The 25,743-nt window shown below is 48.4% G+C and overlaps 1 protein-coding gene across 4 annotated transcripts in view; it reads left to right on the forward strand.

Moving 5' to 3' along the window:
- Positions 1-614: 614 nt before the first annotated feature.
- The window catches only part of CPT1A (carnitine palmitoyltransferase 1A), a 112,892-nt gene continuing 87,763 nt past the window's right edge, over positions 615-25,743 (forward strand). For 2 of the 4 annotated variants that reach the window (XM_077460794.1, XM_077460796.1), the window contains exon 1: positions 616-766. The gene's annotated coding sequence lies outside the window, so the exon portion shown is untranslated. Of the gene's footprint in view, positions 767-25,743 lie in introns of all 4 variants that reach the window. The other 2 variants (XR_013263656.1, XM_077460795.1) reach the window with 2 other exon arrangements.

Genomic DNA, 25,743 nt, shown 5'->3' on the forward strand with positions numbered 1-25,743 from the left:
GCAGTGGCATGCGCAGCATTCCCGCATCGCAGCAGTGTGAACCCAGCCTAAAGGAGAAGTCCAGTGTGAGCTCATTCAAGGGGGCTTCTCCTTTGGGTCACAGGAGTGCAATTTGTTCTGAAGTTCACACCACATGCAGTCCAGTGTGTTTTCTTTAAAAAAAAAAAAACGCATGGATAGTAGGTTATATGGTTTTCAATGGCATAGCTCAAAGCAGTGTGGGCAGTTCCAGTGTGTTCCAGTTCCAGAAAAAAAAAAAAAAGTAGAACATGCTGCATTTTGCCTGCACTGAACTGTACTTGAATGTGGTAAAACGCATCAAAAATGCACCGGTCCTTATTTAAGTTGAAAAAATAAGAGGGGGGGGTGCACTAGAACGCATCCTTAACGCGCATGCAGAAAAGCATCGGAATGCATTTCTATGTATGAACTGGCCCTCAAAGTGGTTAACACGTCCGTTCTGCGTCATCTTCTAAAGCAGGAAGTGCTGCGATAATCCATGCAAAATATTGAAATTATGGCAACGACGCCAGTGATTTTTCTCAGCATCGCCTGCCACTTGTGGGTTTGAATGAAATTCCATGGCAGCAGCTAGGAAGCTCCAGCTTGTGTAGTGTGTATAAGGGAACAATGCAGGTCCCTCCCTCTGGTAGGAAGGCGCAGGGCGGGGAGGGCTGAATTTCCATTCTGTGAGGTTTGCAGGGCAGAGAGGCTGGAGGATCTGCACAGCTTCTGCTGCAGCTTATCAAGAGGAGAGCACAGGCAGGTAACACATGCTTCCCTTCTAGCAACATCTAACTCTGCACCCCTTTCCCTGGCTATTGTAATGTTGCTTTCTCCCTGCTGCTAATACAGGAGGTCCATGCCCCACATGCAACTTTATCCCGGTGTCACCCTGACACTAATGGTGAGGATGTAGTTGTCGGTCATTGGGATGAGTAAGCCTTGCATTGCCAGGGTCTTCATCAACGAGCAATGTGCTGCAAACCTATGATCTGTCATCAGACCACAAGAAAGAGCTGTCATCTGGTTCCTATGGGCAACTACATTAAAAGGAGCTTTCCTTAGACGAGACTGGGCTGTTGTGATCTGGTTGCTATGGGTAACCACATTAAAGGGGCCTTTCCTTAGACGAGACTGGGCTGTTGTGATCTGGTTACTATGGGTAACTACATTAAAGGGACCTTTCCTTAGACAAGACAGCTGGTCATCTGGGTGCTATTGGTAACCACATCTAGTTATCACATTGATTGTATAGTGCCAATTCATTCAGGACCTGCAGAAATGTCATTTTTTCTTTTTTACTTTGATATTACATTTATGTGTTTATGTGCATGTGATACATTAGAAGTCAGTTATGTTTGCTTATATCTTAAAATATTTCTGTTAATATTTTTGTATTGTTATTTTATTTTCTTAGCCCCCGCCTCACGCTTGTGCGGGTCGCGAACGCTCACAAAACTGAGTGCGTTTCCGACCCACAGCCGAAACGCGCTGCTCTTTACCACTTGTTCTTAGTGGCCGCCCTCCCCTCCACATCAGGTAAACGCGCGGTGTCACAGCACCATGCAATTCCGTGCAGTGCGACTTAAAAAAAAAATGTTACTAGACGCCGTTATCTGCTTTTCTCATTTCAAATGAATGGGCTGCTGTTCTCGCAACGTATGCATGCAAATGCGCCACACAAGCGCAAACATAGCCTTACGTTGCATGCCATTCCGTCATACGTGACACACAATCCTGATTATTACCTGCGTTTCTCATTTCAAATGAATGGGCTGCTGTTCTCGCGACGTATGCATGCAAACGCGCCACACAAGCGCAAACGTAGCCTTATGTTGCATGCCATTCCATCATATGTGAGACGCAATCCTGATTATAATGGATTTATAAAGCGCAAACATTTTACAATATAAAGGGAGAAAGTACTGTTATCGTGCAATTCAATATAAGAGGTTTGGGCGGGGGCTGCGCCCAAGAGCTTACAATCTAGAAGCTGAGGATTATGTTTTAGGATTATTTCACATTCTGCTGTCTCCATCCTATGTAGGGTAATGATTGCAGAGAATAGACTTTTTGCAAATTCATTTTAATGTTAGGTGGATCAGATTGCAAGCTTTGCTGCCCATGAGTCCTTTGTACTTTATAACCCTATCACTGTGATATAGATGTGATGCACAGTGGAAGGATCTGGCTCAGCCTGTCCTATCACACGCTGTTTGAAGATCTCCATTGTAAAGAGAACCTTCCTCTCCTCTATTAATTCACGTTGCATCCAGGCCAGCCAATCACAGCGCGCGACCTTTTACCTACTTTCTGTGCAGACGCCGTCATGTGCTCTCAGAGCGGGTTTGGGGGTTGGGTGCGTGACGTGTACGGAGGGGCGGGGTCCGCTAATAGGAATAGTGTAGTGTGAATGCTGTGCCCTTGACTATAAAAGGGAGATGATGATGAGAAGGGGGGAGGTGGAAGTCACCTTCCCCCTATAGAGCGCAGTGTAATGGTAGAAGAACTGGCTAGCAGGTTGCCAGGGAGAGTAGAATTCCTCTTCAGCTTCCTTGTTTATCCTGTGCTTTTGTTTATAAATAAAGTTTTGGCCCCATTCACACCTGAGCACTTTGTGGTGCGTTTCCTTACTAGGCGTAACACTCAAGACTCCCATTGTGTGTAATTTCAACGCTCAGTCGCTTGTACACTTCGCACAGTCCTAGACGTATATGACCTATATTGGCTTCATGCACAGAGCTGTGCAGAGCCTGACTGACTACTAAGGATGAGCTCAGGCGTGTTCGCATACTCCATGTGCAGAGCCCGCCAGGAAGTTGGCGAGGGGGCTGCGCTAATCACAGGCAATGAGACATTTCACGATCTCTGCAGCCGTGCATCAGGGCAATGTCTCACTGCCTGTGATTAGCGCAGCGATGCATGCGCTCTGCATGTGGAGTATGCGAACATGCCTGAGCTCTTCCTTACTGCCTACCATTATGTCCAGGACCTGCTGCTACCGCCATGTGGGAGGTGGCTGTACACGGTTGTGCGCCAGGAGTTGAGTAAAGCATCCGCATACTCACTGGCCTATGCTCTGAGTGTACACTATCTGCATTCAGAGTATACTTTCGCAGGGGCTGCCCGTGCATTGTGGGTGCACGGGTGCCACCCCCCCATCCATGCACCCGGCCCCTTTCAGGATGCCGGACGCATGGATTCCTATGGCGAGGGCAGGAGGGGGTGCAACTTTTGGCTCTAATAGGCTTCAAAATAGGGTGGGCTCGGGGCACAGAGAGTGCGCCCTGATCTCACCCAATGGTGTAACGATAGCAATGAATTTTCACTATTTTCACACTAACGCTCCTCCCTGCCAATCAGGGAGGCAGGTCGTCAGACCTGTTTCCCAATTGCCCAATCCTATTGGATGCCTGGCGCTTAGGAAGAGGTGGCACAGAGGAGACACCAGGACCAGACGTCAGGACTGGTAAGTGCCGGACCACCTATGGGGGGGGGGCTGCAATCGGGGGTCGGTGGGCACAAGTGGCTGCATATGATGGGCACAAGTGGCTGGATATGATGGGCACAGTGGCTGCGTTTGGTAGGGATGAGCTCTGGCGTGTTCGCATGCTCCATGTGCAGAGCCCGCCAGGAATTCAGTGCAGCGCTGCACTAATCACAGGCAGTGAGACATTGCCCGATCTCTGCAGCTTTGCATCGGGGCAATGCGCAAAAGCGCCTCAAAATGGTTCTTGCAGCAGTTTTTGAAGTCACGCGACCTTCAAAAAAAAAAAAAAAAGCGCACCACTAATGCCTCAAAAGTGTTTGAAAAGCTCTGCAAAATAGGCAGTTTTCAAACGCCTCAGTGTGAAAGGGATCTAACATGTTAGTGCTGCAGCGACCCCCCCCCAGTGCTGTGGTAGTTCATTGAAAGTTCCTGTCAGTGTGTAAATGAGCTCCTCTCCCTCCTTGCCCAACACAGGAAACAAATGCCTGGAGCTTTATACACGTGCACAAAGGTTGTAAGATGTTTTAAAAACACGCATTAATGTATACAAGAGCACTTCAATATAAAAAAAATACTCTACTCATGGGTGACTGAGGGCTGGACCTATCATGTTTTTGTTGACATGTGGAAGCAGATGTGTGAATGCCGCACCACACCTCCTGCGATTTATGTAAGAAGCAAATATATAGCACAAACATTTTTCTTAAAGGCTCATTCATACAGAGGATTCATTTTTCTGCTGACCAAAATCCACAGCAGAGAAACTTTACCCTATGCATACATTTTGCAGGTTGGAATGTCTGCAAATCTGTCCTCATGGTTGGCAGTAGGGATGAGCTCAGGCGTGTTTGCATGGAACACGTGCAGAGCCCGCCAGGAAGTCGGCGCAGCGCTGCGCTAATCACAGGCAGTGAGACATTGCCCGATCTCTGCAGCCACGCATCGGGGCAATGTCTCCCTGCCTGTGATTAGCACAGGGCTGCACCAACTTCCTGGCGGGCTCTGCACGTGGAGTATGTGAACACGCCTGAGCTCATCCCTAGTTGGCAGCCATGAGGACAGATTTGCAGACATCCCAACCTGCAAAAACGAATTTCAGGGAGGTGGCACTTTGCGCCCGCAAACACTTTTTTTTTATTTAATTTTTTCAGAATGCTTTTTAGGGGGAGGGGTTTGGGCAGTGGACAGTGTTGGTAGGGCAGTGTGTCCAATTTCTGACAGGTCCCGACCCCCCCCCGCGTGCAAACCAGCAGGGTGGGGGGGGGGAGCCAGCTGTGGGGGACGAGACGGGGCGGAGGACAAGAGGAGCAGTGGAGAACATTGGGGCCGGAGGACAACGGGGGGGGGGGGGGGGGAGAAGGACACAGAGGGGGCTGGGGGAGGAGCACACAGAACAGTGGGGAATGATCGTTGCGGTGGGAGGGACAGCTGTGAACACCGATCTCCCTGTATAGCTTTTTAGCTGACAGCCGCGGCAGGGAGAGAAGGAGAAGCGGTTGTCAGCTAAAAATCTATACAAAGGACCGATCACTCCCGGGAGATCGCGAGGCACGTGCGGGAGATGCCTCAGAAATGCAGGAGACTCCCGCACCTTGCGGAAGACTTGGGATGTCTGGTTTTGTACCATGTACAAGTCAATGGCTGGTGCCACCACTGTCCACGTTCAAGCACTTATAGAAGTGGTTACATGGTGATGGGGCTTTTGACTGGCCCTAGATACAGACCGCTTACGTCCAGGGCTAGTTGTTCTGACTACAGCTAATCATCTAGTGTGTATGTGACCAGATGCTGCTTTTAGGCCTCATTCACACATGCATTTTAGTGGGAGACCCCAAGTGTTTGCAGGAGACACAGTGGGGTTTCCAAAAACAGCTGCAGGCTTTAAGGCCTGACTCACACCTGTGCTTTTTGCAGATTTGCGCCACAGAACGTGTTCCATAGGAAACCATGTTAAATGGACTGTAGTGCAAATCTGCAAAAAGCACTAAAAATGCATATGTGTGAATCGGGCCTAAGACCCATACAAAACAATGAGAGACCAACAGGGGCTGCAGCTGTTCATTCTGGATGCAAACAGTTGGCATCTACAAGCTAGCATCAGATCCCCCATCTTTAGCTCCTGGATCTGGACATTAGTGTTCCCACCTTGCTTTGTATGATTCCACACCTCATGCTGTAGAGGTCTAATGCCCTGTACACACGGTCAGACATTCCCGAAGACAAAATCTTCAGACGGATTTTGGCCCAACTTTGTCTTGCATACACACGGTCACACAAAGTTGTCAGAAAATCTGATCGTTCAGAAAGAAGTGACGTACAACACGCCAGTAGCCAATAGCGTTCGTCTCATAATTTATTCTGAGCATGCATGGCACTTTGTGCATCGGAATATAAACGATCGGGTTTTGTTGTCGGAGAATTTTATATCCAGATCTCAAACTTTGTGTGTCGGAAATTCCGATGGAAAAAGTCAGATGGAGCCCACACACGATCGCAATTTCCGACAACACGACCCGATCACACATTTTCCGTCGGAAAGTCCAACCATGTGTACAGGGCATAACAGGCAGGGTGAGTCTTACAACAATTGGGGTAGGTAGTAGTTGGAAGTACAATCGGAGTCCCTGACTAAATGGTGTATTAAGACACAATGGCATTCTCCAAAACCTGAAGTATCGGTTTTGTGTGGACTGACCTTAGTGCAAAGCAGAGGTTGCTCTGATCTGGATTTACCTATCATGAACTCACTAATATAAAGATCACATTCATTCATTCATAGCCCTGGTGCCAAACCAGTGGCCCAGGATCCTCGTGTGGCCTGTTGGCACTCTTTTTATGTGGCCCTTAAATTCCTGCAGACATTAATCAGTTTTTTCCTATTCCCCAATTATAGTAGTGATTTCTAGCAGTCTTATGTGATGTGTCTCCAGGCAATCACTGTTCCCTGGATCATGTTTCCAGTCTCCAACAATTCCTATAGTATGTTCAAAGTCTCTTACAGTCTCCTGCATCATATCTGCAGTCCCTGACCATCTCTTGTATCGTGTCTACAGTCTCTGACCATCCCTTGTATCACGTCTGCAGTCTCTGACCATCCCTTGTATCACGTCTGCAGTCTCTGACCATCCCTTGTATCACGTCTGCAGTCTCTGACCATCCCTTGTATCACGTCTGCAGTCTCTGACCATCCCTTGTATCACGTCTGCAGTCTCTGACCATCCCTTGTATCACGTCTGCAGTCTCTGATCATTTCTTGCATCATGCTGTATATGGGTTGCATTCCCATTTATTTGTAATGGGATTCCCAATGTGCATATATGCACACAACAAAAGCCTCTAACCCACAATGCACTGCAATACATGCAACTGAAACATTCGTGTCACCTTTCAGACAATGGACGCACATTGAGGGCACAACACTGTGAATGGGCCCTAAACTTGTATTTCTACTCTTATACATTTGCAGTTTAACTCAGTTAAACAGCAGTTTAAAATCACTACAGCCTTGTCATCCTGTTGAGCGCTGTGCCATTATGCAGGCAGCGGAGGGTTCTCAGCTGTTGTGCCAGTCAGTACTGGTCCCATCTATTTCCTTCCCGGGCATTGTGATTGATGGGGCAGAAATGTCCAAATCACTCATAAGACCTGTGGAAAGGACGAAAGGTGCCTTCTTCCATGGTGAATCCGATGGTGAGAATAGTGCTTTAGCTCCTGTTATGACATCACTACAATGACATCACAGGAGGGACCACACGGCATCTCTGATTGCGGTAAGTAAAAATAAAAATAAAATGCAGCAGCCATCAAAGAGGTGCAGAGCTGAATATGTTAAGAAAACAAAAAGCAAAATGATACATGTACACCGATCAGCCATAATATTATGATGGCGCACCTTATATTGAGTAGGTCCCCCTTTGGCACCAAAACAGCACTGCCCCTTTGCAGCATGGATGTCACTAGACCTTTGAAGGTATGCTGTAATATCTGGCACCAAGTAGTCAGTAGCAGATCCTTTAAATACTGTAAGATGCGAGGTGGGCCTCCATGGATTGGACTGGTTTTTCCAGCAAATCCTGCAGATGCTCAATTGTATTGAAATCTGGAGAACTTGAAGGCCAAGTCAACACCTCAAACTTGTTGTGTTATTCAAACCATTCTTGAACCATTTTTGCAGTGTGGCAGGGTGCATAATCCTGCCATTCCTGGCCATCTGGGAATAGCGTTTCCATGAAAGGGGTATACTTGGTCAGCAAAAATGTTTGGGTAGGTGGTACATCCACATGAATGGAAGGACACAAGGCTTCTCAGCAGGACATTGCCCAAAGCATCACACTGCCTCCTTCGGCTTGCCTTCTTTCCGTACAGCATCCTGGTGCCATCTCTTCCCCAGGTAAGTGACGCATGTGCATCATCAGACCAGGCCACCTTCTTCCATTGCTCAGTGGTCCAGTTTTGATGTTCACATGCCCATTGTAGGGGGTTTCAACTTCAGGGACAAGATGTTTACTTTACTAAAATATCCCACCAACATTTGGATGCCATGATAACAAGATAATTAGTGTTATTCTCTTTCTGTCAGTGATCTTAATGCTATGGCTGATCGTGTATTTTAAAACCCTGCATACTGCTATTGTAATAGTTTATCTATGATAAATAATGAGATGTTATACTTCCTCTTATCTGCACCAAAAAAAACAAACACAGGTGGAATCTTATTATTGATTACACTGTACGGATGACCCATAGAGAACAATGGCTGTATGTGGTATACACCAGTACTTATGTAAAGCTGTGCATGCGTACGGACTTATGACCCTGGACACAGACTGTCTCTGTACACATGTGTATGTTTACGCAAGTACAAGTTTATACCTGCATACAGCTATTTCTTTATGAGTTGTGGTACACACATAGGTGTGCGCAGCCTACTGCATTAGGGTGTGCACCCCAAAACTCAAACACACGCACCTTTCTCTGCAGCCTCAGCTGCACTGGACAGTGAATGAATGGGAAGTGCTCTGTGCTGAATGGCTTCATGTGCATTCACAAACTGAAGCGTAGTAAACTGAGTCTACTATGCATCAGTTATGAATGAACATAGTGAGTGTGTTCATTTAGAAATGGAAGGGGCCGGTAAATTACATATTTACTAGCCTCTTCTCCATTCTTCATCCTGAAACATCCCCTACAGCAGCCGGGGGTAGATGAGAGGAGGGAAGCCAGCAACACTGTGGGGGGGGGGGGGAGGCGCAACATGGGGGGTAGTCTGGGCAGGAGAGGGAATCGACACTACACGTAGAGATTAGGCTGTGCTCAGGTACACCTGGCACACCACCTGTGCCCGCCTATGGGGTACACAATACTAGTGGCTCTCAGCTTAGTGTGGCATACTACAAAGACTTAAACATGAAGGTGCTGTTTAAAACAACCAGTCAGCTATTTTCTTTCATTTTCTAATAACTTCTTGAGAAAAAAAGATTGTGAATTATATCTGCATGAACTTTGTCTTTATCTGGCCTGTTACCTCCACCCCTCCCTTGTTGTCATCTTTATTACTTTTATTACACTTGCTTTTTCTGAGAACTCGAAGTACTTGGAGTTTGAGTAAAAGCACTTATCAGTACAGATAGCCCAGCACTGAGCAGTCGTTCATTATTACCAATTAAGATTGTCTGGCAAAAGCCTTTCTCTGCAGCGCTGAACTTTGCTGGACTTGCGAACAAGTTCAACTTACGAACAAGCTCCCAAAATGGAACTCGTTCGTAAGTAGGGTACTTACTGTATATACAGTAGGGTTACAAGGGTATTGGTGCAGATACTAAGCATTTGTACAAGTACTTGTACTCGTTGTCTCGCTACTAAAAAGGTACGCAAAATATTTAAATCAAAACGCAAGCAAATTTAAAGATGTAAATCCCATATAATAAGGGTAATACAATCGTGACACATACACCAAAGTCTCTGTGAAGTGAAAAAGAGAATAAAGATAACTTTATAGGATATGGTCTCTCTAAAGATGGCAGATCTATCAGGTTTTGGCGTGATACAAATCTGCATTTTTTTGTCATATGTGACGTCTTCCTGGGTCCCAGGAAGACGTCACGTATGACGAAACATGTCAGGCGGAACTACACGCTGATGTCATCATGCCTTGCGTGACCCCTGAAGTGCAGGTGTTCGTTCGTTTGTAATTTTATTGTCGGTGTTCTGACACAAAACCGCCTATCAGATAGTGTCCGGGCCGTACTGTGCAGGCGCAGCGCTTGAGCTCTTGTACGGGGGACAAGGAGAAGCCGAACATCTCCGAAGAAGAATGGTGCCTGCGCACTCCAGGTTGAAGCCCCACCATCCAAGTGGAAATAGGGTTGCTCAAAGTAACAGGGCCCCTCGCTGGCTCGCCACGCTTCGGGCACGGCCTCGCTTCGCTCGGCTTTTATATTCTAACTCTATGTCCACTTGGATGGTGGGGCTTGAACCTGGACACAGTGTGCAGGCGCCGTTCTTCGGAGATGTTCGGCTTCTCGGCGGACACTATGTGATGGAGGACAGTATCTGATAGGACACCGGCAAGTGCTTTTTATGCTGTTTTCGTATATTTTTATGGAAAACCTTTATACAATAAATGAGCAGTGTTTAAAACAATAACGCACTATTGGAGCAGTATTCTTTATATTTGCTCCACGCTCATTTTGGGGATTGGTAACTTTGGAAGAAAGTGGGTGGATGGTGGCCAGTGATTGAGGAGGACGTCCGTGGCTCATCTACACACCTTGGTCCAAGATCCATATTAGACCCTGCAGAGGGCTATATCTGCTGGTGTATATGACCTAGCTACAATAGGAGGTCTACACCATCTAGTAGGAGGGTTTATTTCTACGGAGGGAATCATCACTTGGCGTTTGAAAACTCAGAATTCTTCCCCTCTCTACAGATTTGTAGCACCACAAAACCTGATCTACCTACCATCTTTAGAGAGACTATATCCTATAAAGTTATCGTTATTCACCTTTTCACTTCACAGAGACTTGGATGTATGTGGCACTATTGTATTACCCTTATTACCGGTATATGGGATTCACATCTTTATTTTGTTTGCTTTTTGATTTCAATATTTTGTGCACTTTTTTTATTAGCAGGACTATTTTCATTTACTAAGTCTTGTATATGATTATATCGCATGTTTGCGTCGCTGCTTTTCTTCTTTCACAGGTTTATTTTCACACAATAACATCAATAGGGCAGTATATACACTTTGAATATACACTTGTACTCCTACAAATGCTTTGATACTAAAACTGATTGTTTTTTGTGTGTTGCTTTGCGATTTGAGCCCATCCCAAACAAATCGCACTGCAAAGAATTGTGATTTGAACAGGAATGCGGTGCAATTCCTGTCCGAATCCTGGGTTCACACAGGAGCAGTTTGAGAAACCACATGTGAATCGCACTGTATTCCTGTTCAAACAACCTGTGATTCTTGGCCGTGCGATTTGAGCCCATTTCCAAAAAAAGTATTGGTTTTAGTATCGGAGCATTTGCACAAGTACAAGTACCACACTGCATGAAAAAAATAGGTATCGGTAATTGGTATCAACGAGTACTTAAAGCCGAGTTCTGTGACTGTCCACCACTTTAAAAATGAAAAGCCAACAGCTACACATACTACATGCGTGTTGTATGTGTAGCTGCTGACTTTTAACATTAGGACACTTACCTGTCCTGGAGTAGAGCAACGTAGGCACGGCAGCCAATGTTTCCATCGGCTGGTAGGGTGCTGGCGCCGTTATTGCGGGTAAGGGAAGTGTAGCCTTTCGGTTTCACGGTTGGGTCCCTACTGCACATGCGCGAAGCGAACTGGCCCGGCAGAAGAGGAGGGGGAGGGAGGCTGCTTACGTAATTCACCGCTGCCTGGTCTCCCGGAAGGGGGGGACAGAGTACCTGTAAAAAACTGATACCCGCCCCCCCAGGAAAAGTGCCAAATGTGGCATCGGAGGGGGGGGGGGGGGGAGGAATCAGATAAGGGAAGTTCCACTTTTGGGTAGAACTCCACTTTAACAAAAAGTACTTCTTCTTAAAAACTGGTATTGTTTGGAATCTTCATGAAAGCTTCCTGTAAGAAGAACAGACTGCAGTTTGTTCACACTATAAAAAGGAATTTGCTGGCCCTGTTATCAGATATGGATACACAATGTCACTAACATGAGATCCCCCATGAGATTCCCTTAACAATCTTTGATGACAGACCAAGTCTTTTAGTTCTTCTTATCTGTCTGTCCTGTTCATTCCATTTAGTTACCATTTATATGAATGAAGCGTAGCACAAAGTGTGCCGGGTGTGACCCTGTACTCTGCCCCGAGTCTGTTCTTGGCCATTATCATCAAAGGAATAGAAAGAACAATCGTCATTCGGCGTAGTGAGCATACAATGATATTTATTAGTACTAGACTTCTTTGCACAATAAAACAGTTTTAAAAGCAGGAAGTAGTTCCATTATTAAAGTGGTTGTAAACCCTCCCTAGTGACTAGAATAAGGCCTAGAATAAGGCTTTCCTATAGGTAGTGGAAATATCTTCTAAACGTGTGCCGTTTAGGAGATATTTCACTTGTAGTGCGCCAATCATGTAACTGTGCACGCGCTGTGAAGAAACGGACCTCCGTACCATTTCATCCCCCAGCGTGTGCAGTTACTGATGGCTCCCAGGAGCATGCACGGGAGTGACGTCACGCGGCTCCGACCAGTCACAGAGCTGGAGTCCGCTGCCCCCAGAAGGCAGAGGCACGCAGATAAACCGCGGCCTACACAGGGGACAGCGATCGATTCGTTTTCAGGTAAGTGTCATATAATGGGCTAGTATGCAATGCATACTAGCCCATTATGCTTTTAATTTGCAGGGAGCAAAAGAGGAAGTAAAATCCATTAGAGATTTACTTGTTTCATACTCTATTCAAGGTGGAAAGGAGATGTTGACATTTATTGTGTAAGGCCCTATTTACAATATGATGCTCAATGTCAGATGTTCACTCTATACCAGCGCAGGTGAGTAGCATATTTCTTAATGGCATGAAAAATGTAGCAAAACATGATAATATGAAGAAAAAAAAAAAAATCAATGGTCAAAGCTTAAAAAAGGTGCATGTCGCGCATAGGGTAGCCCATTGAAATTAATAGACTGCGGAATGCGTAAAGTGTGATTGGTGCACAATAAAGTACATGTGCGCAACATCTGACGTTGAGCATCATATTGTAAATAGGGCCTTGCACCATAAATGTCAACATCTCCTTTCCACCTTGAATAGAGTATGAAACAAGGAAATCTGTTAGTTTGTTTTGTGCCATCTTTGTCCCATTTAAGAGCTTTCTCTTCACTTCCTGTCCTGTAGATACAACAGGAAGTAAGGGAAAATCTCCCCAGAGTGAGGTAAGTCCCCCGTTAGACCGTTGTCACAGGAAGTGTCCACTTAGGAAGATTTTCTCTCCCTTTCAGTTCTGATGACGACTCGCTCCCCTCACTTCTAGTCCCAGTGACAGCGGTCATCAGGGCAAATAGAGACGGATTGCGACAAGGTTCCAACCCCTCGCCCCTCTATCCAAAACTAAAAATAAAAAGTTTTGACTCCAGACACACTTTAACCACTTGACCACTGGAGGGTTTACCCCCCTTCATGTCCAGGCCATTTTCTGCTGTGATACGGCACTGCGTTACTTTAACGTTATTTTAATGGCCATCATGCATTTCTGTACCCAAATAAAATTTATATATGTTTTTTTTTCCCCACAAATAGAGCTTTCTTTTGGTGGTATTCAATCACCGCTGCATTTTTCATTCTTTGGCTATAAGCAAAAAAAAAAAAAAAACACGTTATAAAACACATTAAATAAAAAAAATAGAGAAAAAATCTAATTTCCTCATAAATTTAGGCCAATATGTATTCTTCTACATATTTTTGGTAAAAAAAAATCCCAATAAGTGTGTATTGGTTTGTGCAAATGTTATAGCGTCTTCAAACTATGGGATGGATATTGGAATTAGTATTTATTTATTTTGTATACTAGTAATGTTGCCAATCAGCGACTTATAGCAGGACTGCGATATTGCAGCGGACAGTCAGACACTAACTGACACTTTTGACACTTTGTGAGAACCAGGAACACTACAGTTTTGGTGTTGCATGAAAAAAAACTGACAGCTCCGGCCATGAGCCGCTGTACTAACCATGCAAGGTTAATCCAGCGATCTCCCCCGCTGAGCTGTTGAGTTCTGATAGGGGAACGCCGGCCCCCCCGCTAGAACACTCCAATCGCTGTTATCTGCCATTGGCTAAGAGCTCTGATTGGGAGTCAGTCCAGCATGCATGTCCGACAAAAGCCAGCCAATGTTCTTCGACATTCTGCCTGTGTGTACAGGGCTTAATACAGTTATCAGTGCATATTTTTAGCACTATCACTGTATTATTGATACTGGCTGAGAAGGGCTTAGACATCTAGGGAGCTCAAAGGATTAAATATGGGCCTAGCCAGTGTTTTACTGCGCTGTGTGTGCTGCGTTTTACTCAGGGAAGTGAGGCAAAAAAGTATTTGATCCCCTGCTGATTTTGTACATTTGCCCACTGACAAAGAAACGATCAGTCTATAATTTTTAATGGTAGGTTTATTTTAACAGTTAGACACAGAATAACAACAAAAAAAAATCCAGAAAAACGCATTTCAAAAAAGTTCTAAATTGATTTGCATTTTAATGACTGAAATAAGTATTTGACGTTTCTTGTAGTTGGCCACCATGTTTGCACACATCTCAGGATCTCAGGAGGGATTTTGTCCCACTCCTCTTTGCAGATCTACTCCAAGTCATTAAGGTTTTGAGACTGACTTTTGGTAACTTGAACCTTCAGCTCACTCCACATATTTTCTATGGGATTAAGGTCTGGAGAGTGGCTAGGCCACTCTATGACAATAATATGCTTTTTCTTGAGCCACTCCTTTGTTGACTTGGCCGTGTGTTTTGGGTCGTTGTCATGTTGGAATACCCATTTTCAATGCCCTGGCTGAGGGAAGGAGGCTCTCACCCAAGTTTTGATGGTGCATGGCCCGTTGTCCTGTCACATTAGTAGAAAAACGCCCCAAAGCATAATGTTTCTACCTCCACGTTTGATGGTGGGGACGGTGTTCGTGGGGTCATAGGCAGCATTCCTCCTCCTCCAAACACGGCTAGTTGAGTTCATACCAAAGAGCTTGATTTAGGTCTCATCTGACCACAACACTTTCGCCCAGTTCCCCTCTAAGTTATTCAGATGTTCATTAGCAGACGTCAGGCGGGCCTGTGTGTGTGCTTTCTTGAGCAGAGGGACCTTTTCGAGCACAGCAGGATTTGAGTCCTTCACAGCCAGCGTAGTGTGTTACCAATTGTTTTCTTGGTGACTATGGTCCCACCTGCCTTGAGATCATTGGCCAGATTCTCCCGTGTAGTTCTGGGCTGATTCCTCACCGTTCTCATGATCATTGAAACTCCACGATGTGAGAACTAGCCTGGAGCCTCAGACCGAGGGAGATTGACAGTTATTTTGTGTTTCTACCATTTGCGAGTAATCGCACCAACTGTTGTCACCCTCTCACCAAGCTGCTTAGCCATGGTCTTGTAACCCATCCCAACCTTGTGTAGGTCTACAATCTTGTCCCTGACATCCTTGGACAGTTCTTTGGTCTTTGCCATGGTGGAGAGATTGGAATCTGATTGCTTCTGTGGACAGGTGTCTTTTATACAGGTAACAAGCTGAGATTAGGAGCACTCTCTTTAAGAGAGTGCTCCTAATCTCAGCTCATTGCGTGTATAGAAGACGCATGGAAGCCAGAAATCTTGCTGATTGATAGGAGATCAAATACTTATTTCACTCATCAACTTATAACTTTTTTTATTTATTTTTTTAAATGCATTTTCCTGGATATTTTTGTTGTTATTCTGTCTCTCACTGTTAAAATGAACCTACCATTAAAATTATGGACGGATCATTTATTTGTCAGTGGGCAAATGTACAAAATCAGCAGGGGATCAAATACTTTTTTTCTCTCATTGTATGACTATGAGTTGACCTGCATTTTACAGGTGCACTAAAACACAGATCAATGCACTATTCTGAATTAGCCCTAATACTGTTATTACATAAACTGTGTGAACTGTGATGAGTAAGGATCTGTTTAGCTGCAGGAAAAGGTCTCGGATGTTTATACAACACATTATATTAAGCACCTTTTTATTACTACAAATACTTTACAAGTATTCTCTGGTGTGTATCAGTTTATTTCAAGTGCTTGTTGTAAAAGTGCGCACCTGATGCCTGCGTGTCTGTATCTAAAACAGTCATTTGCAAGCAATCTTTTCTGCTTTTACAGTTAAGCGAAAATCACTTAGCCAGATTATTCTGTATAACGTTAAAGGGTGTAGTTATAAAAAAATCTACAGAGGTATTTGTCCTTTGAAAATGTGAGAGTGCAAAAATAAATGTTATTAGGCTTTTTCTCTCCAGGTTGAATGTTCAGTTTTACAAAATGGAGTGAATCAGAAAATTACCCCATTTTGGCCACTAGAAGGGGCTGATGGTAATACGGTAATCAAGTATATATTAAAGTGGCTCTAAAGATTACTTTTTTTTTTCTCTCTCTTTAAAATAATGAACACATAATCCTTGCTTGCTCTGTGTAATGGTTTTGCACAGAGCAGCCCCTATCCTCTTCTTCTCAGGTCCCCTGCCGGCACTTCTGCCCCCCCCCCCCCTTCTTGCTGAGTGCCCCCATAGCAAGCTGCTCGCTCCCAAGCGCCTCTGTGTGGCTACGGGACACAGTTCGTGGCTCAGTCCCACCCCCTGCTCCCTTTTTACTGACTGTGATTGACAGCAGTGGGAGCCAATGAGGAGGGAGAGACCCAGGAGAGCTTGTGCACATTGCTGGATCGGGCTCAGGTAAGTATTAGGGGGGAGCTGCACACAGGTTTTTTTTTTTTCCTTCACGCATAGAATGCATGAAGGAAAAAAAACCTTTGGCTTTTATAACCACTTTTGTGCAATATTTTCCTGATTCACTTTATTCTGTATGCATGCATAACATTTGATCTAAACAAAAAATGGCCTAATTATATAAATTTTTTTCCTCCCTAGCTCAAACGTACATGCCGTTTCTGAGGATTAATATCACTGCAATTTTTTTTATATGTCCTCCTCTATATTATGCTTAAAGTGGTGTTCCACACACCAAAAAAAAAGCTTAAAATAAAAAATAAATAAAAAAAAAAACATTTGGAAGAAAAAAAAAATTGAACTCGCCTCTAAATGCCTGTTCCTAGGGGGCCCCTCGTAGTCTGCCTCCTTCGGTGCCCGGGCACCTAACGTCAATTTCCCTCGGCGCAGGAAGGGCTCAGCTCTGCCCCCTCCCTCTTGTCAGTCATCTGGGACACGTGACAGGTCCCAGATGACTGCGCGGCCAATCACGGCGCCATGCATGCATGCGCAGTGGGTGCACGGCTGTGCCCACAGTTGCAATGCCGGCGCCGCTGAGAGGAGGGGGCCTGCAGTATTTGCAGCTGCTGACTTTTATTTATTTTTTCTTCAGGGGAACACCTCCTTTAAATTAATTTGAAATGCAGGAATCCGGTAGATGGACCCCATGAACAATCATAGTTAGAATCACTGTTATGGAGAATACACCTTCATTTGTATAGTAAATAGCCTTGGTTTCTGTGGCTTCCAAAAGGGGCTGATCTTTAAATTTAGGGAATTCTGTACTGAAATAAGTGCAGAAGTTACCATTGATGATGTCCTTTTGGAAAGCTAGTACACACAATCAGAATATCGGATGTAAAATACAGCTTTTTAAAGGGATCGCACGATAATGTGATCGTTAGTGCAGAGCTTTCGAGAGCCAATCACAAGAGTTCATGCAAAATTATTCAATGGAACAACCATAAAATTAGGATTTTTGTTCAATTGGTACAGAAGACATCGCATGTACGGAGACAAAAGGATACAATACATTGCTTCCGAAGTTGTACGAGAATTTTCGTTAATCGAGTAACTTCTTCATTTTCGATATGAGACTACCATGCAAAAAAAGTTATAAAAAACGGACGTTCATTCATCTGATGTTCTCATTGTGTGTAAGAGGCTTTAGGTTCCTAGCTGTGCCCGGCTTGTATTTATAGTCACTGATCTGGTTCAAATATGCAGTTAGAGAATTCAGGGGAAGAAATTAACTCCTGATCTGCATCATGGTTCTATAGCTAGGTTTTCTCGGTCTCTCCGCCCCCCCCCCCCCCCTCGTGATCACTCACTCAGGCTGTACATTGTAATATTATAAGAAGCAGTAGCAGAAAGCTGAGATGCGTTGGGCAACATGCATACACCTCCGAGAATCTAAATTATAAACAAAGATGGTGCTGACCTGCAGAGAAAGATTTATGGTGGTGTGCTGTCAGAAAGCCGCTACCCATCAGAATATGTAATAGAATTGACGTATCGGCACGGCCATCTTGGTACACCCGCACTCGTCCGCAGTAAGCCTACAGTCAGAAGGCGGCAAGCGGACATCTTTTTACACCCACTGAAGACTTGCATTTTCACACTTAGTTTATTGATATAGTCAAATACAGTATTTGGAAGTCCGTGTCACTGTTTTGATGAATTTCAAAACATCGGCAAGCCTGCTGATCTCACAGGTTTGGTAATCTGACAAAACACCGCTGCTTTTAAAATTCAACATCAAAACGGTTTGACGGATTTCTAAATCCTGTATTTCACTATATGAGCTCAGTTTACTGGTAAGAATAAGTGTGAAATGCATGACTCCAGTGGGTGTAAAAAGGTGTCCGCTTGGCGACTTCAGACTGTAGGCTTACTGTGGACGAGTGTACCAAGATGGCCATCATAGAACGGCATTAAGGTTGCAGACATCTCAAGTCTTCCAGAAGGTGCGGGAGACTCCTGCACACCTGCAAGCCCCACCCGATCTCCCGGGAATGATTGGTGCGGTGGAGATCAGCTGTGATCACTGCTCTCCTTTGTATAGATTTTTAGCTGACAGACACTTCTCCTTCTCTCCCTCGCGCGGCTGTCAGCTAAAAAGCTATACAGGGAGATCGGTGATCACAGCTGCTCCTGCAGCCGTACCGATCATCCCCAGCTACTCGTGTGCTCCTCCTGGGCCACCTCCATGTCCTTCTCTGCCCCTGTTCTCCTCCAGCCCCCTCCATGTCCTTCTCTGTCCCCGTTCTCCTCCAGCCACCTCCATGTCCTTCTCTGCCCCCGTTCTCCTCCAGCCACCTCCCATGTCCTTCTCTGCCCCCGTTCTCCTCCAGCCACCTCCATGTCCTTCTCTGCCCCCGTTCTCCTCCAGCCACCTCCATGTCCTTCTCTGTCCCCGTTCTCCTCCAGCCACCTCCATGTCCTTCTCTGTCCCCGTTCTCCTCCAGCCACCTCCATGTCCTTCTCTGCCCCCGTTCTCCTCCAGCCACCTCCATGTCCTTCTCTGCCCCCGTTCTCCTCCAGCCACCTCCATGTCCTTCTCTGCCCCCGTTCTCCTCCAGCCACCTCCATGTCCTTCTCTGTCCCCGTTCTCCTCCAGCCACCTCCATGTCCTTCTCTGTCCCCGTTCTCCTCCAGCCACCTCCATGTCCTTCTCTGTCCCCGTTCTCCTCCAGCCACCTCCATGTCCTTCTCTGCCCCCGTTCTCCTCCAGCCACCTCCCATGTCCTTCTCTGCCCCCGTTCTCCTCCAGCCACCTCCCATGTCCTTCTCTGCCCCCGTTCTCCTCCAGCCACCTCCCATGTCCTTCTCTGCCCCCGTTCTCCTCCAGCCACCTCCCATGTCCTTCTCTGCCCCCGTTCTCCTCCAGCCACCTCCCATGTCCTTCTCTGCCCCCGTTCTCCTCCAGCCACCTCCCATGTCCTTCTCTGCCCCCGTTCTCCTCCAGCCACCTCCCATGTCCTTCTCTGCCCCCGTTCTCCTCCAGCCACCTCCCATGTCCTTCTCTGCCCCCGTTCTCCTCCAGCCACCTCCCATGTCCTTCTCTGCCCCCGTTCTCCTCCAGCCACCTCCCATGTCCTTCTCTGCCCCCGTTCTCCTCCAGCCACCTCCCATGTCCTTCTCTGCCCCCGTTCTCCTCCAGCCACCTCCCATGTCCTTCTCTGCCCCCGTTCTCCTCCAGCCACCTCCCATGTCCTTCTCTGCCCCCGTTCTCCTCCAGCCACCTCCCATGTCCTTCTCTGCCCCCGTTCTCCTCCAGCCACCTCCCATGTCCTTCTCTGCCCCCGTTCTCCTCCAGCCACCTCCCATGTCCTTCTCTGCCCCCGTTCTCCTCCAGCCACCTCCCATGTCCTTCTCTGCCCCCGTTCTCCTCCAGCCACCTCCCATGTCCTTCTCTGCCCCCGTTCTCCTCCAGCCACCTCCCATGTCCTTCTCTGCCCCCGTTCTCCTCCAGCCACCTCCCATGTCCTTCTCTGCCCCCGTTCTCCTCCAGCCACCTCCCATGTCCTTCTCTGCCCCCGTTCTCCTCCAGCCACCTCCCATGTCCTTCTCTGCCCCCGTTCTCCTCCAGCCACCTCCCATGTCCTTCTCTGCCCCCGTTCTCCTCCAGCCACCTCCCATGTCCTTCTCTGCCCCCGTTCTCCTCCAGCCACCTCCCATGTCCTTCTCTGCCCCCGTTCTCCTCCAGCCACCTCCCATGTCCTTCTCTGCCCCCGTTCTCCTCCAGCCACCTCCCATGTCCTTCTCTGCCCCCGTTCTCCTCCAGCCACCTCCCATGTCCTTCTCTGCCCCCGTTCTCCTCCAGCCACCTCCCATGTCCTTCTCTGCCCCCGTTCTCCTCCAGCCACCTCCCATGTCCTTCTCTGCCCCCGTTCTCCTCCAGCCACCTCCCATGTCCTTCTCTGCCCCCGTTCTCCTCCAGCCACCTCCCATGTCCTTCTCTGCCCCCGTTCTCCTCCAGCCACCTCCCATGTCCTTCTCTGCCCCCGTTCTCCTCCAGCCACCTCCCATGTCCTTCTCTGCCCCCGTTCTCCTCCAGCCACCTCCCATGTCCTTCTCTGCCCCCGTTCTCCTCCAGCCACCTCCCATGTCCTTCTCTGCCCCCGTTCTCCTCCAGCCACCTCCCATGTCCTTCTCTGCCCCCGTTCTCCTCCAGCCACCTCCCATGTCCTTCTCTGCCCCCGTTCTCCTCCAGCCACCTCCCATGTCCTTCTCTGCCCCCGTTCTCCTCCAGCCACCTCCCATGTCCTTCTCTGCCCCCGTTCTCCTCCAGCCACCTCCCATGTCCTTCTCTGCCCCCGTTCTCCTCCAGCCACCTCCCATGTCCTTCTCTGCCCCCGTTCTCCTCCAGCCACCTCCCATGTCCTTCTCTGCCCCCGTTCTCCTCCAGCCACCTCCCATGTCCTTCTCTGCCCCCGTTCTCCTCCAGCCACCTCCCATGTCCTTCTCTGCCCCCGTTCTCCTCCAGCCACCTCCCATGTCCTTCTCTGCCCCCGTTCTCCTCCAGCCACCTCCCATGTCCTTCTCTGCCCCCGTTCTCCTCCAGCCACCTCCCATGTCCTTCTCTGCCCCCGTTCTCCTCCAGCCACCTCCCATGTCCTTCTCTGCCCCCGTTCTCCTCCAGCCACCTCCCATGTCCTTCTCTGCCCCCGTTCTCCTCCAGCCACCTCCCATGTCCTTCTCTGCCCCCGTTCTCCTCCAGCCACCTCCCATGTCCTTCTCTGCCCCCGTTCTCCTCCAGCCACCTCCCATGTCCTTCTCTGCCCCCGTTCTCCTCCAGCCACCTCCCATGTCCTTCTCTGCCCCCGTTCTCCTCCAGCCACCTCCCATGTCCTTCTCTGCCCCCGTTCTCCTCCAGCCACCTCCCATGTCCTTCTCTGCCCCCGTTCTCCTCCAGCCACCTCCCATGTCCTTCTCTGCCCCCGTTCTCCTCCAGCCACCTCCCATGTCCTTCTCTGCCCCCGTTCTCCTCCAGCCACCTCCCATGTCCTTCTCTGCCCCCGTTCTCCTCCAGCCACCTCCCATGTCCTTCTCTGCCCCCGTTCTCCTCCAGCCACCTCCCATGTCCTTCTCTGCCCCCGTTCTCCTCCAGCCACCTCCCATGTCCTTCTCTGCCCCCGTTCTCCTCCAGCCACCTCCCATGTCCTTCTCTGCCCCCGTTCTCCTCCAGCCACCTCCCATGTCCTTCTCTGCCCCCGTTCTCCTCCAGCCACCTCCCATGTCCTTCTCTGCCCCCGTTCTCCTCCAGCCACCTCCCATGTCCTTCTCTGCCCCCGTTCTCCTCCAGCCACCTCCCATGTCCTTCTCTGCCCCCGTTCTCCTCCAGCCACCTCCCATGTCCTTCTCTGCCCCCGTTCTCCTCCAGCCACCTCCCATGTCCTTCTCTGCCCCCGTTCTCCTCCAGCCACCTCCCATGTCCTTCTCTGCCCCCGTTCTCCTCCAGCCACCTCCCATGTCCTTCTCTGCCCCCGTTCTCCTCCAGCCACCTCCCATGTCCTTCTCTGCCCCCGTTCTCCTCCAGCCACCTCCCATGTCCTTCTCTGCCCCCGTTCTCCTCCAGCCACCTCCCATGTCCTTCTCTGCCCCCGTTCTCCTCCAGCCACCTCCCATGTCCTTCTCTGCCCCCGTTCTCCTCCAGCCACCTCCCATGTCCTTCTCTGCCCCCGTTCTCCTCCAGCCACCTCCCATGTCCTTCTCTGCCCCCGTTCTCCTCCAGCCACCTCCCATGTCCTTCTCTGCCCCCGTTCTCCTCCAGCCACCTCCCATGTCCTTCTCTGCCCCCGTTCTCCTCCAGCCACCTCCCATGTCCTTCTCTGCCCCCGTTCTCCTCCAGCCACCTCCCATGTCCTTCTCTGCCCCCGTTCTCCTCCAGCCACCTCCCATGTCCTTCTCTGCCCCCGTTCTCCTCCAGCCACCTCCCATGTCCTTCTCTGCCCCCGTTCTCCTCCAGCCACCTCCCATGTCCTTCTCTGCCCCCGTTCTCCTCCAGCCACCTCCCATGTCCTTCTCTGCCCCCGTTCTCCTCCAGCCACCTCCCATGTCCTTCTCTGCCCCCGTTCTCCTCCAGCCACCTCCCATGTCCTTCTCTGCCCCCGTTCTCCTCCAGCCACCTCCCATGTCCTTCTCTGCCCCCGTTCTCCTCCAGCCACCTCCCATGTCCTTCTCTGCCCCCGTTCTCCTCCAGCCACCTCCCATGTCCTTCTCTGCCCCCGTTCTCCTCCAGCCACCTCCCATGTCCTTCTCTGCCCCCGTTCTCCTCCAGCCACCTCCCATGTCCTTCTCTGCCCCCGTTCTCCTCCAGCCACCTCCCATGTCCTTCTCTGCCCCCGTTCTCCTCCAGCCACCTCCCATGTCCTTCTCTGCCCCCGTTCTCCTCCAGCCACCTCCCATGTCCTTCTCTGCCCCCGTTCTCCTCCAGCCACCTCCCATGTCCTTCTCTGCCCCCGTTCTCCTCCAGCCACCTCCCATGTCCTTCTCTGCCCCCGTTCTCCTCCAGCCACCTCCCATGTCCTTCTCTGCCCCCGTTCTCCTCCAGCCACCTCCCATGTCCTTCTCTGCCCCCGTTCTCCTCCAGCCACCTCCCATGTCCTTCTCTGCCCCCGTTCTCCTCCAGCCACCTCCCATGTCCTTCTCTGCCCCCGTTCTCCTCCAGCCACCTCCCATGTCCTTCTCTGCCCCCGTTCTCCTCCAGCCACCTCCCATGTCCTTCTCTGCCCCCGTTCTCCTCCAGCCACCTCCCATGTCCTTCTCTGCCCCCGTTCTCCTCCAGCCACCTCCCATGTCCTTCTCTGCCCCCGTTCTCCTCCAGCCACCTCCCATGTCCTTCTCTGCCCCCGTTCTCCTCCAGCCACCTCCCATGTCCTTCTCTGCCCCCGTTCTCCTCCAGCCACCTCCCATGTCCTTCTCTGCCCCCGTTCTCCTCCAGCCACCTCCCATGTCCTTCTCTGCCCCCGTTCTCCTCCAGCCACCTCCCATGTCCTTCTCTGCCCCCGTTCTCCTCCAGCCACCTCCCATGTCCTTCTCCGCTCCCGCCGACTGCAAGAGGAACCAGTTAATGAACACAGCAAGCGAGATCTCTCCTGTGTTCTGTGATAAATGAGCAGAGTAAACTGTGTTTACTCTGCTCAGTTTATGAATGGACAGGAGCCTCTGTCTCCTGTTCATCCATCTTTAGTGCCGAGAAAGGGACTGGGGAATATGTGTCCTCAGTCCCTTTATCTGTCTCAAAGGGGAGATGTCAGGGGTCTGTTTCGACCCCTGACATCTCACCAAAGCCCCCAAAAAATATTTAAAAAAAATTGTGAAAAAGTGTAAAAAAAATTAATTAGAAAAACTACTGACACTACTCTCCCCTACCCTACCAACAATGTCCACTGCCCCAACCCCCTCCCCCCAAAAAGCATTGTGAAAGAAAAATTAAAAACAAATTAAATTGTAAAAAAAATCAGTTATAAAAAGCTCAAAAACTACTGATACCATCCACCCCCTTCCACAGAAGCACTGCGAAAAATATTGAAAAGGTGATTTAAATAATATTTTGCCGCGGGGGGTGGGGGGGCGTCTGTGGGCGTGAAGTGCCACCTCCTTGAAATGAGTTTCTGCAGGTTGGGATGTCTGAGGTTGCATTTTCTGATGGGTAGCAGCTTTCTGATAGAACAACAGCATTGGTAGGTGGAGTACCAGGGTAATTAATACCTACAAGTGTTACATTAACACACTAAAATAACGGATCCAAAATCTGCTGTAAGCCCCCATTCACGCCAGTGGGACTTGCATTGCAATTTGGAACTGTCAAATCACATGACAAGTCACACCCCATTGTCGGTAATGGAACCATTCAAATAGTTGCGACTCTGAAAATTGGTTTTTGCACTACTTTTTTTTTTTTTTTTTTGATTTCAGTGCAAATCACACTGATGTTTGAAGTAGCACGATTTTAATGCTGCACTGGTGCGAATGGGGGCTTAAAGTGGTTGTTAACCCACTAGGTACACTTTACACTATCTTCTCTGTTTATGTATGTAATGTGCCCCTGTGTCTGTGCCTTATAAAAATAATGCAGCTATATGCCTGTTTCACAGCGCTGATCGGTGCTCACGTGATCTGCCGACTCTCTCCTCTCCCGCATGACAGCTGCAGTGGGCGGGCCTGAGGATCCCCCACTGACGCCAGTCATGGGGGGGAGGAGGAGAGCTGCAGCTTTAATACGAGAAAGGATAGAGACAGCGGGTCATGTGAGAGCTGATCAGCGCTGTAACAATTATATAGTTGCATTATTTTTATAAGGCACAGACACAGGGCACATTATATGAATTGGGATACTGTAAATTTAACCCTAATTTTAGCAGGAGGAGGGGGTGGGCACAGACATGGAGCTGACAGGCAGGGAGGGGAGGGGGAGAGGACGGAGGAGAGCACAGAGAAGGATGGGAGAGCTGTGGATGATGGAGGTACATAATATGACCACGGTGTCAGGGCTTAGCAGCCAGGATAAACCAGGGTCAGCTTACAAAGGGGAGGGTAGAAACTGGCAGGATCATCCAGGTATTTCAGGTGATACAGCGGGCCATTCAGCTTATGATTCATCGGTTGCTAAGGATACACCGCCCGGCTTCCCGGCCTGCTTCTTAACAACCAGCTATATACAATTTGTTAAAGAGAAAAAAAATGCAAAACGCATGAAAATTGCATGCAAAATGCATCAAAAACAGAAAAACATCACAAAATGCACTGGAAAAACACATCAGCCGCATAGATGTGAACCAAGGGTTAAACATGACATTTGGCAGGTAGCCTTTGCCAAGAGACCTTTTACCAGGCTCAGCACACAATTGTGTGGGTGGTGTTAGTTGTGGCATGCATGGCTCGGTTGGATTGGTTATTGATCCTTATTGCACACGGGCAATGGATTCCGTTTTGTGTTTTATGGTGGCTAACAGATTTTGAACACTAGGGACTAAAAAAAAAAAATGTCCTAACTGTACTTTCACAGAAATCTATTTCCTTCTTGTTAGACTCACAAAGCATGAATGCTTCCCAAAACGCACTATATGCAATCTGCTAACACTCAGAGTTTCCTTTTGCTATATTTAGCACATCAAAGGAAAAAAAATCATACTAACAAGTGCAGACTCTGGCCAAGGGACGAAATCTGCAGTGAACTGCAGCACATATATTGCCGCAGGGAGGTCGTTAGACTATGCACTCCATCAGAATAGATTATGCTCATCAATTTGTTTGCCTG

This window comes from Lithobates pipiens, unplaced genomic scaffold (assembly GCF_037356315.1).
Source record: "Lithobates pipiens isolate NorthernLeopardFrog02 unplaced genomic scaffold, aLitPip1_a1.2 Scaffold_10, whole genome shotgun sequence".
Lineage (NCBI taxonomy): Eukaryota > Metazoa > Chordata > Amphibia > Anura > Ranidae > Lithobates > Lithobates pipiens.